Genomic DNA, 17,094 nt, shown 5'->3' with positions numbered 1-17,094 from the left:
CATGAAAATAGAATTAGACACAAGCATGTGATTTCTTTAATACAAACATCAAAAAATTTGATACTGAACTTTCTTTTTATTTCACCATGGTGTGTGACTACAACTTTTCATAAAGTCTGCTACTTGATTGGCTTCTCTCAAGTCTCAATACTCTCTTCCAGATTTTCATAACATGGCTGTTAAAGGGGAAAGGAGATTCTTTTATTCCATGCTTGACCCTAGAATTTTTGCATTGATTATAACTAGCCGACATAATCTCAGAGAGGATCTACATATAGACTAACCTAATATTTCAACTACATTAATGAACAAAGACGAGGAAACACAAAACCTTGCAGGCAAACAAATGACTGGCACTGGTGAGGACTCTTTTCTGGAAAAAAAAAAAATATATCAGGAAATTCTTTCAGTGCCATTGGCCAACCTGCCAGCTTTGCAGCTACTCACCAACTTTTAACAAATAAAACACAAGCACACTTTTTTCTCTAGAATAGGAATCATCTACTGCCTTAAAGTCTAACAGGTAGTAGATAGAATGGAGACAATGGACAGATGGATTGATGCATACTATGAGTTAGGGGAGGGACTTAGACCTGGGCCTACAAAAAAATGGGATTGCAGTACAAAAGGTTTTCGTGGGGTTCACATCTCTTGTCGTGGAGCTGATGCCTTGTATCATTGGGTGCTTATTAAACCTCTAATGTACCTATAGGTTGGTCTATGAAATTAGTTTGTTTTATGAGGTAGTTTATACTTTGGAGTATACAAAAATAAAAGGGGAAGATTATGGGATTAATATGTTGAGTTGTGTATAAAGCCAACTTGGGACAGCTGGAGATTGCTTCCAAATGTTAGCTTCCATCACCAACACTATCATTCTCCAAGTCTATTTCTTTTAAGCCCAACACTTAATCATTGCTCTCCCTCTTTACAGCTATATTCATGGAAACATCATAGATAAGATAATGTCACACATACCTACCCTGAGATGAACTATGCCAGCAATTAAATAGCTAGCTGGTGTATCCTACTTACCTAAGCGAATAATTTGGGATATTTTTTTAGGAAAAACAAGGCCATCATAACAAAATATTTAAGCCTTTTTTCCTTTTTATCTGAGTGAAATCTTTGACCCATTATATAGGAACTCCAAGGGCCTTGCTGATAATTTTGATATTCATTTATATTTTATAGAGCCATTTCCTGATATTAAATAATTGTTGGATGAAGAGAAATGCTTATAGAGCCACATATTTGTTCCATGGAGCATGACATGTGCAGAGGCCCATCTGCCACCTACAAGGTGTGGAAGGGTGTTGTCATTGTTGGGGGATGGAATCCTCACAGATTAAATATTAGTTAGTAATTTCTCAAATTTTGATTGTTATGAAATCTATCTATTTCTAAGCAAATTGGTCAAGGCCAAAAAAACTGATAATTTAGGATATATATTGGTATTTTTAAGAGGAAATGAAATATAATTCATCACCAAATGCAAGCTTCATTGATTTAGTATAAGCCATCTAAAGTCTCCAAGCTTAGAACATGCCGCAATTGATCATGGTTAGCACTACTAGTATAAAAGAAAAATCACTAATATCTTTATTTTATGTGGTTAAGAAATCTTATCATAATGATTTCATTGATGCATGAAATTTTCATCTATATCAAGTTTAGTTACATCCTGTCTAAAATCCTCATGGCAGAGATGCGTACAAAATCAGAACAAACGCAAGCAAATAGATATAGAAAACACCACTCAGAAGGGAAATTCAGAAGTGGCATATGGGAACCATATGAGCATCATATAATGCTCATATGATCATTATTAAGATTAAAAACTTTTTTTTTGGTACAAACATCTATTTTTATTCAAAGAAAACAATAAGACTTCCTTTTATATGATGAAGACATGGTTGAACGATATTGCCACAAAAGTGCGCACTATACAACCATCTAATCATTGTCCTTGCTGGTTACTTCAAAATTATTAATTTTTTCATTGAACAATATTATGAAGAATTATACTTATTGCCTCTTAGAGAAGACAAGAAATTGTCATTTTCGATTATCTAAATTAAAATAAAATTAAAATAAATTCTGATGGGCTGGCCCATGAACAGGAAGTGTAGACCCATTAAGATGCTTGGAATATTTGTTGGGTCCCAGGTTTGGTGGAATCACGGACAGTGGAACCCACTCCTTCAATTATTCTTATCATTTTTCTCCCCTAGGTTTCATAGGATGCCACGAGCTAACGGAATCCCCGATTCCGTTATCTCGGCGTCATCGACGCCTGCCAGCGAGCCGACTTGTTCGCTTCGCTGTCGCGCTCCCTTTGTCGGCTTCCGGAGACCGGTGATCGCGTGGCGCGACCGGGAAGGCCGGTATCCCGTTCCCCACCACGTGGCAGCTTTAAGTGAAGCGGTAACAAGATCCAGTTGGGTGGCAGGCGCCGTTTGGGAGGACAAAAGGACATTCGTTTTCTTGTTTTGGACTTTCTGATACGATCTTAGGGCGTATGTAACGGATCCATGGGCTTGTCTTTTAGTGTAAGAATGGTATTTTTTTTCTTTTCTTTTTTTTTTTTTTGGTAAGCGTGATGCTATTTGGGGAACGGCCTTTTGGGTGTGGTTTGGATTGCATCGCATAATTTTTCAAGCACTCCAAATTCTATCTCCCATCCATCTATATAAATTTTATAACGGTTATTATACAATTTACTGACATATATCATTTTAAAAAAATCATCCTTTCACATGGATAACCCGTTTCAGACTCTTTTTGTATGCATTTTGCAACAGTACATGCGAGAGCAAAAAATTAAATTCACTATCTTCAGATCAGAGCCCATATCAGTATCATTCTATTAAAATAACTATATATAATTTGATATAGTAAAAAATAATATATAAAATATCGATATGATATAAGATGATGAATATATATGAGATTGGTACAATATGATACCATCCATATCAGATGATACGGACAATACGGTAAACCATGGTGGAGAGCACTTTCTTTCTTGGATGTACTAAGACTAATATGATGAAATTTGCTTGCAAGCTTTTGGACATCTAAATATCCTTAAATAAGTGGTTCCTCATCAAGCATTGAAGACTAATCTTGATATCCATCCACACTGAAAAACTAATTTATTCAACTATCAAAAATTTGGGGTGGGGGGGGAAGGGGACACCATTTGAACTGTGAATCTTAAAACTATCATAAGCAAATATGCAGGATAAAGAGTCGTAGCGTGTGGCCAATCAAGATGATTTCTATGAATTTTAAGTGGGCTTCAGCTAGGCGAACGGAATAATCCAACTTCTTAAGCAGTATGATCATGATGAAGGTAGGATTCAAGCTTTCTCTCTAGTGTAATTATCAAGTAATTTATGAGGAGGCTTTGGTACTTTCAAATTTCATATAAACTGACTTGCCTATATATACTTATGCTATAACTGTCTTGCTTTTGATGTGAACTTCAAAGTGATTATCGGGCGATTTCATTCTGGGATGAAGTTTTTTATTTTAGCTTTGTTGTGAAGTATTCTGTGCCATTTGCAATTGATATTCAATAGTTCGATAATTTTATTTATTATATTATAAAAAATTAATATATTAATGATGGCTATTAGTGACAACAAAGATGTGGTCGCTAATAATTCTATTTATCGATAACTTATTATGATAAAAATCAAATCTATCGTAATAAGTGTAAAGACTTATTAGCAATGGTAATTTTTGTTATTAGCGACGAAAAACCGTCGCTATTAATTTAATTATTATTAGTGACGGTGTTAGCGATGCAATTTAGCCATTGCTAATAATTTATCCTAAAATTTTCTCCTGAATTTGCAACGGGCTCAGTTCTATTGGCCACTGCCTCCCCTTTCTTCTTCCGCCTCTGGTCTCTCTTCTCCCCCATCGCACTGTCAGAGCCCCCGACCTCCTCCCTCCAGCCCCCATGCTGCCATCCCCACCTCGGATCCGGCATCCCCGTGCTAGATCGACTGTTTCTGAGACCCCATCCTTGAGCCTCCTTCTTCCCTGGCGTTGCCGGCAGCATCCCAGAGCCAACATCCTGCTGCCCCAGCTTCCCCCCTTCTTCCCGGCTTCTCTTCTTCTTTTCCCACCATCGTGCCCCGTCGAATTGGCCTTCCCCTTGTCAAATCGACCATGCCCTGCCTTCTCCTTCTTCTCTCGCCTCCCCCCTTCTTCTCCAGTAGCACCGTCGAAGCACCGCATCGCCAGACCCACGTCCCAGTCGGATTGAGCAGTCTTCTCCCTGCTTGGTGAGTATTAGCGATGGCAACGGAGCCATCACCACACACCATTTTCTCCTCTTTAGATTTTTAATATTTACATTTAGATTTATCAGATTTATTTAAATTAATAATATTTGAACTTAATTTGTGCATGAAAAGCACATTCTCAATCACCGACAAGATTTGGACATGCCCCACTACCGTACAAAATCTAGCATCCAATGGTGCTCTCGGAAGGTGGAACCATTTCGGAGAGCTCTCCGATGAGAGTAGCTCCACTGCTTCGACGGCATAGATTCGAGGCCAGGCCACTGTCAGACTAACTCTGGCTTGCTCATCTACTCTGACGGCGGTCGGAGCAGCTTGACGAGTTCTCTGATGACCAATATGCTTTCAACGAGGAATATTTGCCCCTCACAAATGATATGGGCTGGTTTGATTCAATTCAAACTGGGCTCGAGCCTTATATTCTAAAAGCTTCTAGGCTCTAGGTCCAACCCAAAGCCTGAAAAAATTTTTCGGACCGAGCTCAAGGAGGGGTGTGGCCCGATCCAGCTCAATCTATTTTCAGTCCTATTTGCAATGCTGCTCGGTATTTTGGAACCTCCAGGATGAAATTTGTCTGGATGCCATGCTGGTGTGCTAGCGCAGCCTAGTTGTCTGGCATGCCCCAAATCCGCATACACAGGACACATGTCTCGACCATCTCCATTTGCAATGCTGCTCTGTACTTTGGAACCCATTAATTTAAAAATTTTAAAAATATTGTATTGCATATAACATAGATCTATCTTTTGATTAATGTATATATTCTACGGCATCTATATAGTTATATATTTTTATACAGATGGGAGAATTATGTACATTAATCAATTCATTGTCCAGTATAGATAGTTTAAAAATATAATTAATTTTATAGATCATTACAGTAATCAAATGATATGATGAGGATTCGAGAAAAATTTTAGATATTATTTTTCTTTAGTTCTCCTCACACATCTTATGCTATATAGGGGAGAACTAAGGAGAGATGCTGTCGAAATTTTTTTTAGCCCCTATTACATGTTATTTGATTACTGTACTGACCTATAGAATTAATGCAATTTCTGAATGGGATAGAATTTTCTATACCTATTAGTTGATGGTAGGATGTAATTATTACATAAGACATTTGAAGTGATAAAATAATCATTTAGCTGTTGTCTTGCATTTGTATATGCAGAATCCTTAGATAGTGCGTTATGGACTATAGTTGGATGGATCATAGAGTAATCGACAAGATAATTTCTACTGAATACAAAGAGGGTGTAGAGTACTTTTGTGATTATACTTTTGGGAATGTGACACTCTTACATCAAAGGTGGCTCGTTGCCCTTATAAAAGATGTAGTAATAGAGAAATACTTGATAGGGATACAATGACTGTCCATTTATATAAGAGTAGATTTATGTCCTACTACAAGCATTGGTACCTATATGGAGAGATATGGAAGACAGTTGCAAGGGTTAGAAATGAGCAGGACAGGGACATAGATAGAATGATAGATATGGTTATGGATGCTGTTGGTCTTGAATTTTTGAAATATGGAGGACGATCCAGAAGTTGTCAACGATGATTTCTATCATATACTAAGAGATGCTGATGAACCACTGTGGTCGGAATGTAAAATACATACTGTATTATCAACTGTGTTAAAGTTATTAAACTTGAAGGCCGAGTTTAATATGACGGTCAACTGTTATGATAGAATGATAGCAATCATAAAAAAAATACTATCGAAGGATAAGAAACTTATTGAAAATTTCTATGCTTCAAAGAAAATGATAAAAGGGTTGGACATGAGATACGAGACGGTAGATGTATGCCGTAATGACTACATATTTTTCTATAACGAGGACTAACTGAAGAGCTCATGTGATGTATGCCGTGAAAGCTGATTTAAGTCAAGACAAAAGGATAGGAATCAAAAGGACATACTATACAAGGTTCTTCGATATCTTCCCTTCACTCTTAGGCTTCATAGGCTCTACTTGTCCAAGAATACTGCCGGACAGATGAGATGACATAAAGAAGAGATTTGCAAGTACTCTAATATGATGACTCATCCATCGGACAGTGAGGCATAGAAAAAATTTGATGCTTGTTATCTTTTATTTACTTAGAAATCATGCAATATCAGACTGGATCTATCTACCGATGGATTTACACCATTCAGTTATACAATGGCACCTTATTCATATTGGCCAGTCTTTATTACTCCATAATATACCTAAGAAGCTAAGCCATTAGGTTATAGGTCATCAAAATACGTAACATATTATAATAGCTATAATGTAAATGGCTTTAAATTTTACACCCAGTAATAAAGATATCATAAGAGTACAATAAACAGTGGTGTGTGTATAAAGGGCAATTGGTAAGAAGAAGCAGAGAGTGATTATTACAGAATCCTCAAAGAAGTGATCAAGTTGATCTATGGCACAGGTTTATTGAAATCAAATATGAATCAAAAGCATATGTTAACGATCCCTTTGTGCTAGCTCAACAAGCTATTCAAGTGTATTATACTCTTTTTTCATTAAGAGATAGAGGAGAAAAAGATTGGTGGGCTGTATGTAAAATTAAATCTTGAGCCATTCATTACGAGCTTAAAGAAGAAGAAGAGCCCCATTTATTAAAATACTTTCAGAAGGATGAAATATTAGGTATTCATCAGCCTTTAATACATACAAAGTTAGATGCTCTAGGAATTCTTTACATGATGGACAACATGAGGTAGATCATATTGAGTTTATTTTAAAGGGCAATCCTATCCAAGAAGGTGGAGAAGAGGAAGAAGAGAAAGAAGTGAAAGATAAGGAGGAAGAGGAAGAATCAAAAAAAAAATATGATGGGTACCAAATATCTGAAGAGGCTGATGAGTAGTCAACCCCAGGAGAAGACTGGCATGCAGTAAGAGTCGACCTCAGGGCTGGGGGTGTCGACTCCTGAATAATCAAAGTCGTCCCTAGGACAAATGGAGCAATTTTTGTCTTTGTGGTGTGCTTGTTTTATTTATTTTTTCATACTTGTATTGTATTATTTCAATTATTATATTATTTGCCATGATTGTATAATTAATTCGTAAATCTATTTATTTTTATTTTCAAAGATTATAGGATGACTACTTCTAGAGGATAGAGCCATGCTAACCGAGGAGAGAGCTCTAGAGGATGGAGCTCTAGAGGAGATAGCTCTCGTGTGGCCAGTTTATATGGTTCTGCGGCACCCATACCATAAGGTAAACTCTAACACTTTATAAATTCTCCATTAAGTTATTTTATCCTTTATTATCTAATATAATATTTTTTATGATCTTTTGCTACTCTCAGGTTCGGACGATATAGGGTCACCATTGATCCCATAGTCATATAGAGTAGCGGCCAGCTCTCAGCCTCAGTGTCGTGGTAGAGAACCCGCCTGGCTCGCGGCACCTCCGACTCGATCAGAGGGTAAAGAGCTCATGCACATTCAGAGCCGCTCGTAAATACTAGATCTTCGAGAAATACATTCAAAAAATTTTATCCATTTTAGAATCAATATTTATTGTTCAAAATTAATTTTACAGGACATTTAGGGAGCCTGGGGTGTCTCATGTTGTTATCGAGATCATTCGATGATTGGTGTTAGGGCTGGTGAACAAGTTCTTCAATTGATCGTTGGGGGCTTATGATGCTGCATGGGAGATGTTTGTGGTAAGTCAAAGATATTTAATTTTTAAATTCATGGTACGTTAGCATATTTATATTTTATTTATTAATATATGTCATTTTTTATTTGCAGTCATACTACTGATTCGAGACTCCTAAGGATGAGGAGGCCGACCGTCGGACCTTCGAAGAGGTTGCCATATGTAGGCTCCGGGATGGATTGTACCACCTCAGGCAGGCCACTATTGAGTTCTCTAGTTCTGAGTCACCATCGGACTGAAATTCTTTCATAGATCATTCAATGCAGACGGATGTATGAGAGGCCCCTTATGACCAGTGGAGTAGTAAGGAATACTTCGGTAGATAGCAAAGGATCTTATAGAATCAGACCATCTAGCAAGATCCGATCAAGCACATCGACGGCTCCATTGGCACATATGTTATAGCAGATAGATTAGTAAAAATTTTAAACGTATATTAATCTCATATTTAGTTGATCATATGTTTGCTTTTATTAACTTGATTTCATTATTTATTGTAGACACGACAGATAGGTCATGTACCATGGCAGCTGCAGCTGTGGGAGGCCACACATCAATCTAAAAAGACTGGCGATTACTTACATTCTAGGTTTAGACAGATCACGATAAAATAAAAAATTATGTATTAAATTTTTATACATATTGATATGTATAATAGCACTAATAAATTTTTAAACTGTGTAGACAACTTACGCGGAATACATCGTAGCACGATACGGTGAGGGCCTATCCTTTCAGCCTCTCCTTGATCTTAAGGGATGGCTCAGGGCTACCAGAGGGGTTAGTAGCAGTCAGATCATAGGGTTCGGACATAGCTTCGACCTTCGACAGCTCGTTGGTCTTCGACGTCCTTCTCTCAGGCTTCGACAACCCAGACGTGAGGTGATGCACATGTCGTGGAGGTCATGCAGAGATTTTTTTGCCAGCGATCTCAGAGCTTCCGAGATGCCGTCCGTGATATGGTTGTTGGCATTCTCTGAGATCCATATCTACACGATCAGTTGAGCTCATTGTTACAGCCATCACAGTAGGTAAGTCAAGCAGTATTAATAAATTTTTTTACTTGTTCTAAATTTTTATATTTAGAAACTTCACATAGTTTGGCTTGAGTCAGAGGAAGGGAATCTAGGGGTCAAAAGTCAATCTACCTATCTGATGGATGGGATGGAGGTGTAAATACGTTCGTATCATCAAATAGGATATATAAAAATAATTTATTTGAGAATCAGAGAAGTATATCGAAATATATCCCTCCATGCTGATTTAGACTTGAGGCGGGAGGAAGAGGTATTCAGGGGGTCAAAATTCAATCTAACTATCTCATAGATGAATCAGAGACGACTAAGCTTCATATTATCAAATAAAATATATAAGAACAATCTATTCGAGAATTAGAGAAGTATATCGAAATATATCCCTCTATGCCGGTTTGAGCTTTAAGTGGGAGGGAGGGAATATCCAGAGGGTCAAAATTCAACTTAACTATCCGATGAAGTACTAGTTGGAGATGTCTATAGCTCTGCATCATCAAATGAAATATGTAGAAATAATCCGTTCGAGAATCAGAATAGTATATCAAAATATATCTCTCCATAAATATTTATGCTTGAGGCGCATCAATTACAATAGTTTTACAGTTTCAATTAATTTAGTTCTAAAGTTATTAATAATATTTTATTTTTCTTCATTACAGGATACTAGGACATCTGATTCTCATCCACCTACTACTGTAAAGAACGTACAGGAGTAGGAGTAGGAGCAGGAGGAGGAGGACGATCTTTGTTGATTTTTTTTTTTAAAGTTTGGATGTAATGTATTTGATATTTAAGCAGTGTTATTTGTATAATTTAATTTTAATATAATATATAATATTAATTTTTTTATTTATGATGGTGATAGTTATTTATTAGTTAGTGTAATATCCATAAATATATGTTGCTTGTTAATTTAAATATAATAGATTTTAGTAAATATAATTACTTGTTAATTAAATTATAATAGATTTTAATCAATATAATTGCTAAAAATATCTTTTTAAAAAATATATATAATTATTAGCAATGGCTTATTAGAGATAGAATGCCATCACTATTATTATTTTTTTAAATTTTTAATTTTAAATTTAAAAAATATTATAAGCAATGGGAAGCCGTTGCTAATTGCCGTCGCTACTATCCTTATTAGCGATGGTAGTGGTGTCATCACTAATATACAATTTTAATGTCGAGCTTTTTTTCGATCGCTTTTTAGCGACGGCGATGCATCGCTAATAGCATTAGCGATGGCATTCCCATTATTAGCGACTGCATTTTACCGTCGCTAATAATCAATTTTCTTGTAGTGTTAAAATAAGATTGTGAGGAGGATATATATTTAGTCCTACATCGATTATTCATTAAAAAAAATCTTGGGTATTCATACAGATCTAAAGAATTAAAATAATACCTTCTAGTTAGTCTTTTTTGATGAAATTCTAGATTATGAGAAATAGTATCAAAGCCGATCTAATCCATAATCTATGTGGACTAGGAGATACTGCAACATAAGTTCATTAGGGCTAGCCACGGGCTGATCATGGTGTTTGTGAATGGAAGCATAAATTTGAATCTTTTTGCTAGCAAGGACGTCAGAGATTAAATAGAGAGAGTATGTGAGGATCCGCATAAATATGTATTTAGTCCCATATCGATTATTTGTTGAGAAGATCTTGAATATTTTTAGAGGATCAAGAAATTCAAATAATATTTTCTGACTAGTCTTTTTAGATGAGATCATGGATTATGACCAAAATCATATAGTTGTTTCTTTCTTGGGATCAGAACAAGATCAACTAGCATAAGTAATAAATTTCATTGCGATAATGCCTCGAGAATCAATGGCTTCCTCGAGTCTTACTTGATGCGAATAAAAATCAAGTTCCAAAAGAAGAACGTTTAAATGAATTTTCACAAAAAGTTACTTAATTATTGACTTTTCAGAAAAATGTTGGACCGTTTTTTCTTGGAAAACAATACAGATTAAGAGATGTACCAATAATTTTGCCCCCAAGCTCTAAATACAAGATAGAAATTGCATATTTATTGAACACCCAATACCATCCTGATGCACATTTGTTTAGACTACCGCCTGGCTAACACTTAGCCTAGGTTATCCAATTCACTTATTTAGACTATTATCCAGGGATCTCTAACATGTGTCATTTTGCACAAAAGAAAAGGACAATTAGGTGGTTTATTGCAGAATTGATAATTAAGCAGATGTTTCATGCGAAATTCACTGTTTTAATAATGTCTTTTCATTTTTAAAATTATTTTCCACCACACCCCCTTAGTCTCCCTTGACAAAGGGTCGTGGTTGCTACCTCAAATGAATAAAATCCAAATTTGAATTGGAATATTGTAGGGGCACAGATTAGATCCCATTCTTCCGATATGAGGAGGTGAGGGTGCTCAAGCTCTCCTTGACAAAAAGGGTTGCAATTGCCAGGAGGTTCGGCCACTTACATTTTTACCTATGTCTGCTAATGAACTAAGTTGTTTGCTTGAACTCAATAATTGGCTTCTTTGAGCTTGGTTTGGACAGGAAAGAAGCCATACCTAGACTTCTTTAAAGCTTCACTTATGAATGGGCCAGAATGAACACCTAGGACTTGCAAAAGCTATTAGAGCTTAGTTTTACTTGGTTTTGAGTTCAGTAAGAACAAAAAACTTGACTCAAACTTGATTGTCCCTTCATATAACAAGCAGAGCGAGAGCAACCTACCACTCAGCTCTACTTGGCTTTCTTCCAATCCTACTCCCCCGGTCTTGAAGCACACTTTTAGAAGAACAGGAGTGTTAGATCAATTACACAAACGAGATTTCCATGTGCACATCCTTGCCACGAGTCTCAATAATTGATTTGACCATAGTAATTGAGAAGTACAAATCAATAAGATGCTTTATCCCTTGAGAACAGGTTGTATCTTTTGCGTGAAAGACTTATTCACTTTCTTTCTATCAATGCCAACAATTGGACCGCACAATAACTACTTCAAAATATACAGACGAAGAAAGAAAGAGGGTGAAGCGCTTTGAGATCTATATAATACATGATTCAATAATTTATATCATGAGAGAAGATGAATCACTCATTTATACAAAAAATACAACTTGAGCCTTTATCCCTCGGCATCATCCCCTCCCCTAATTGCTTCGCCGTGGCCTCCATCTTTGGCCCCATAAATAAATTGCACCCCTAGCCCACAGTATCATGAATCAATGCTCTCATTCTTCATCTTCTTCTGCTGCTCTAGTAATTTTGTTAGCAACATTCTCAGTCATGTTAGCTCAGCTGCTGATGTGATTATCAGGAATTTGGCATTCCGATTTCAATGTCATTACCAAATAAACTTATGCCATTATGCCTCTTCACATGTCAAAATTTAGAGCATGAAATATCCTAAAATTAAGCTCCCCTTAGGCACATTTTGAATATCTATGGGATCTGTTGCGGCCAATCTCTGGTGAGATGGTCGGCAGTGAGTCAAGTTGTTGTGCTTGAGTGGTGAGCGGCAGGAGACTTGCAAAATAAATTCTCTTATCGGAAGTTGTCTGGCGAGGAACCTTCTGATGCTTAAGTTAGCCAGAAAATGATACAATCGAAAGTCAAAAGTGAGAGTCCAAAAATTTATCTTTAAAAAGCTTAGCTTATCTGGTCCTCCATAACTGACCACTTATATAAAGCAAGCAAAGCCGTTACTGTATAACTCCCACCTCTGAGCATTCGAATATGAGAGTTATGATATTTGATGGGCGGTTACCTCATTAACTGTCATTAAGACCGAGTAATGAGCCGCTCGTGGGCAATTATTATGCTCCACATTCGCTTGTAGTTACTGCTCGTGCTGAATAACCATTGTTTGATTCCCAGATATACGAGATTTAGATAGTCGGTATAGCACCGAGTAGGTCATCGGTTAAATACCAATCATATATCGAATTGTTAGTCGGTTAGTCGTCGATTGTGTTGAGCTAAGTCGGTTAAATACCGACTTGATCAAGTTCCGTCAATCTAAGTCGGCTCAACTCATAGTATAGCACTTAGTCAGTTGAATTCATAACCAAGTCAATACGGAGATGAGAGAGTGAGATAGTCATCATGCACTTAATTGGTGAGAGGTGAGGAGAAGAGATAGTCGGCTAGATGATGAAGATCTACCTCAAGAGTGTCCAACCTCTTCATTCTCTTCTTCTTAATATGAAATTATGTCATAAAAGGTGGTCCAATTGAAAGTAGAAAACTCTGTGAGCTCATAGCAGCCAATGCCTTAAGCTCGCCGTAAACGCTACAACTCCTCTCTCCTCTACTTTTTGTTGAGATTCTATAGAATTATCAAAAAAAAAAAAAAAACCGATATGCAACAATATATTTGGGAATTAAAATTAATACAGTGACAAATGGAGCTCTTCCGAAGATGAGCTCTTCCGATAGTGGTGCCAACTAAATGAGATAAGACTATACCTATTAACTACTTACCATCAACAAATATTCACAAGGTATCTAAAACTTCCATAGGTTGTAGTGTATATCAAAGATGGAGGGGTAAAAGAAAGCATCCAACATGTTATTCTTCTAAAAAATATAGCACGTTAATCATCATCAATTTTCATGATGAAGCCCGTAATGGAGACACTATATATATACCTAGATTTTGTGGACTATTTGCATATGTGGGTCCGACAGCACCTAAGTGAACATGGAGGATTTTTGCCACATTAACGTTGGTCCACTGCGAAACATTATACTTGCCATATTTTGCAACCGAGCAATGTTGATAAGTCTATCAAAAGTAAATGCCTTAAAAGCTGCGATCATCTCCATATATGGCCAAGACCGAGATGGAGGAAGATCCCAGGCTTATGTTGGTCAAGATGCAAAATAGAAAAATTTGACAAGAAACCAGATTTTCCAAGATCTCAACCACTATATGATAGATTCGACAACGGTAGATTGAAAAGTTACCATATCAGTGACTACCTCGTCACCAGGTTTCAATAATATTATTATTTTATTATAACTAAAGCCCACCGAAATTATTGTTTACGATTGTCACTATTTCAATAATCATTATACGCCCTACAATGTATGATTTCAAATTTCTTGGTATCAAATAATGATTGTTGTAAGGGTCGTTAGTGGGACATTCTAACATATAATAATATAATAATGCTGATGTTATTTTCAAACTATTTCTCCTGTATTTTTTTCAAGTGGTACAAATTCTTTTTGAAAAATTCTAATAATAATTGAAATTTTAAAAAAATATTTTGTTTAGAGAAACAATATGAATGTAAGAAAAAGAAAGGATCATTGTTTGTGCTATGGTAGACTATTTAGGAGTAAAAAACCTGTTATAATCTTTCTTGGCTTTCTTGTATTACATATTGGTAGAAAATTGAGGTCTCAATAGAAATTTTAAAAATATAATATATGAAAAAGAAAAATTAGAAACATCAGAGGGTGCAAACTAATTGAAATGATAAGAAATTTAAAAAATCTAATATATTCAAAAGAAAAATAAGAAACATCAGAGAGCACAAACTAATTGAAATGATAAAAATTATAGGTATAGGCTAATGATAATTTGAATTTGAATTCTATCCTCATTCTATTACTGTCTGAACTTTATCACTATCTTATTTATAAAAATATATTTTTTAAAAAAATAATGAATGAAGATAGATAAATTATTTCTTAGACAAGCATCATCTGTATCAGACATGAGCTGCAAGAAAAAAAAATTTTATAAAAAAAAATTTATCGTTATTATTGATCGGCAAATTCGAAATGAGGTGAAGTAATTGGAGGCCCATCTGTTCTTCCTCGATATCTAAACTTTCTTTTATAATTTTATTATGGTGTCTATTTTTTAATTTATTTTTTATTTTTTTAGATTATATTTATGTCACGCATCCGATCCGAGATTGTGAATCGAGGGTCATGGCAACCGCCGCATACTCATAGGAAACTCTTCCCATAAGTATGCAAGACATCTTATCACGATATCAATACTTCACAGCGGAACAATTAGTCAATAATTTAAATCAAAAATATAATAATCTAAATTTCAACTTTAATATCTCAATACAGTCAACAAAGTTTCATAGGCCTTACATCAAATTTAATAAGACCTTCAACCTAAAATAAAAATATGAAGATTCTGCTTCTAATCACTCTTCCATTCATATCTTGTATCATCTTAATTTCTTAACATCTATAAAAATAGTAAAATAGGAGGTAATGAGCTAGACAGCCCAATAAGCAATGATTACTTTCAACAGATTTTATCAGGTATTTAAATAAATAATTATTTATAAAAAATAAGTATATAGAGTTCATCAATTCGAAATCAATTTCGATTATGCAACATAGTTCATGCCAAATTCATTTCTTTTTCGAAAATTCGAGTTTCTTTCGAGATTTCAATTTCTTTCATTCTTAAGTTCTTTTCATCAACCATGAACTATGACCATTTTTTTTCTGTGGCAGGGTCATAACATCGCGTATATTTTTGCGGTGAGCTACGAATTATCTGACCGCAAAATCCTTCGAAACCGCTGGTCTCTCTGACGATTTATCGCTGGCCTCTCTGGCGACATAAATCCTTAGGATAAATCTATTGCCAACGTATATGCCCCCATTAGCGGAGTCTTTTACATAGTCAGGTTGTCAATTCATATTGTTCTTATATCAGAATTCTTCATAAATTATATTTTATATTTTAATTTTGATAAGAAAATATATAATCATGTAGTATCGAAATCAATCAATATAATGCATCATGAAATTAATATGTTCAATCATGCTTCATCATAACATTTCAAATAAGATATTTTAATAACAAAATATCATTCATCTAATTCATGCATCGTTTCACAAATTATATCAGAAAAATATATTATAATTTATTGATAAATCTAGAAAAAATGAAACATTACTTACCTCGAATGCATTCCAATAAATCCACATAATTCTATAATTTTTTTTTCAAAATTCTTCAGTTCATAAATCATATCACAATATCCGATTATCAGGTGTCAATGATACCTATATGAGATCAAATTTAATAATAAGAAAGAATGCGAATACCATATTTTAACGATTTAGATTGGGTCTGATCATCTAATTTCATCTAATCGAAATCTAATTAGACATAAACGATCCAAAAGTTGACTATCAGATCAAATCGGATTCGAAGTGATAGGACCGAGGTTTCTTCATTGATTTCATAAAATCAAGTAGAGAGAGAAAATCAGAGGAGAGAGAATTCATGAGGTACAATTCGAATTGATCAGGTGACACAATCCAACATTACGATTGGTCCAATATCTCGATTGATGAAATCAACATGATCTAATTAAGTATGGCTAGATCGAGATCATGGATGATCAAATCTAATGATTCATAGTCTAATTAAGGTGCTGGCATACTACCTGACAACCATGGATCAGGATGCTTTCACTAGAATCATTCAAACTCATCAAAATAAATTTTTTTTCTTGATAAATTTTTAAAAAATAAACTTCTAGAAAGATACAATTCTAGAGAGAGAAATTCACGAAGATGAATATGTACTAATCGGATGATACGGTTCAACAAATTCGATTGATCAGATCAAGATAAATTAATCAAATTATGCTGAAATTATCACATAGATAATTCAATAGAATCATGGGTGATAAAATCTAAAGATATTTGATCTGATCAAGATGAGTGTCAGTACACTGTCCGACAATCATGGATCAGGATTCTTCATCAGATCAGAAATATTAAAAAAAAATTTTATTTATAAATCGATCAAGAGATAGAAATAATTTTAGAGAGAAAAATTCTAGCAAAAAAAAATTTAGAGAGAAATTCATCTTGGACTCTTCAGACGATATGATTCAATAAATCCGATCGATCAGATCAAATCATACTGAAATTATCACGTGGATAATTCAATAAAATCATAGAAAATAAAATCTATAAATATCTGATCTGATTAAAGTGGGTGCCGGTGTACTGTCCGACGATCACAGGTCAAAAATCCATCACTAGGATTATTTA

Source organism: Elaeis guineensis, chromosome 1 (assembly GCF_000442705.2).
Source record: "Elaeis guineensis isolate ETL-2024a chromosome 1, EG11, whole genome shotgun sequence".
Lineage (NCBI taxonomy): Eukaryota > Viridiplantae > Streptophyta > Magnoliopsida > Arecales > Arecaceae > Elaeis > Elaeis guineensis.
This window is presented reverse-complemented; position numbering follows the sequence as displayed.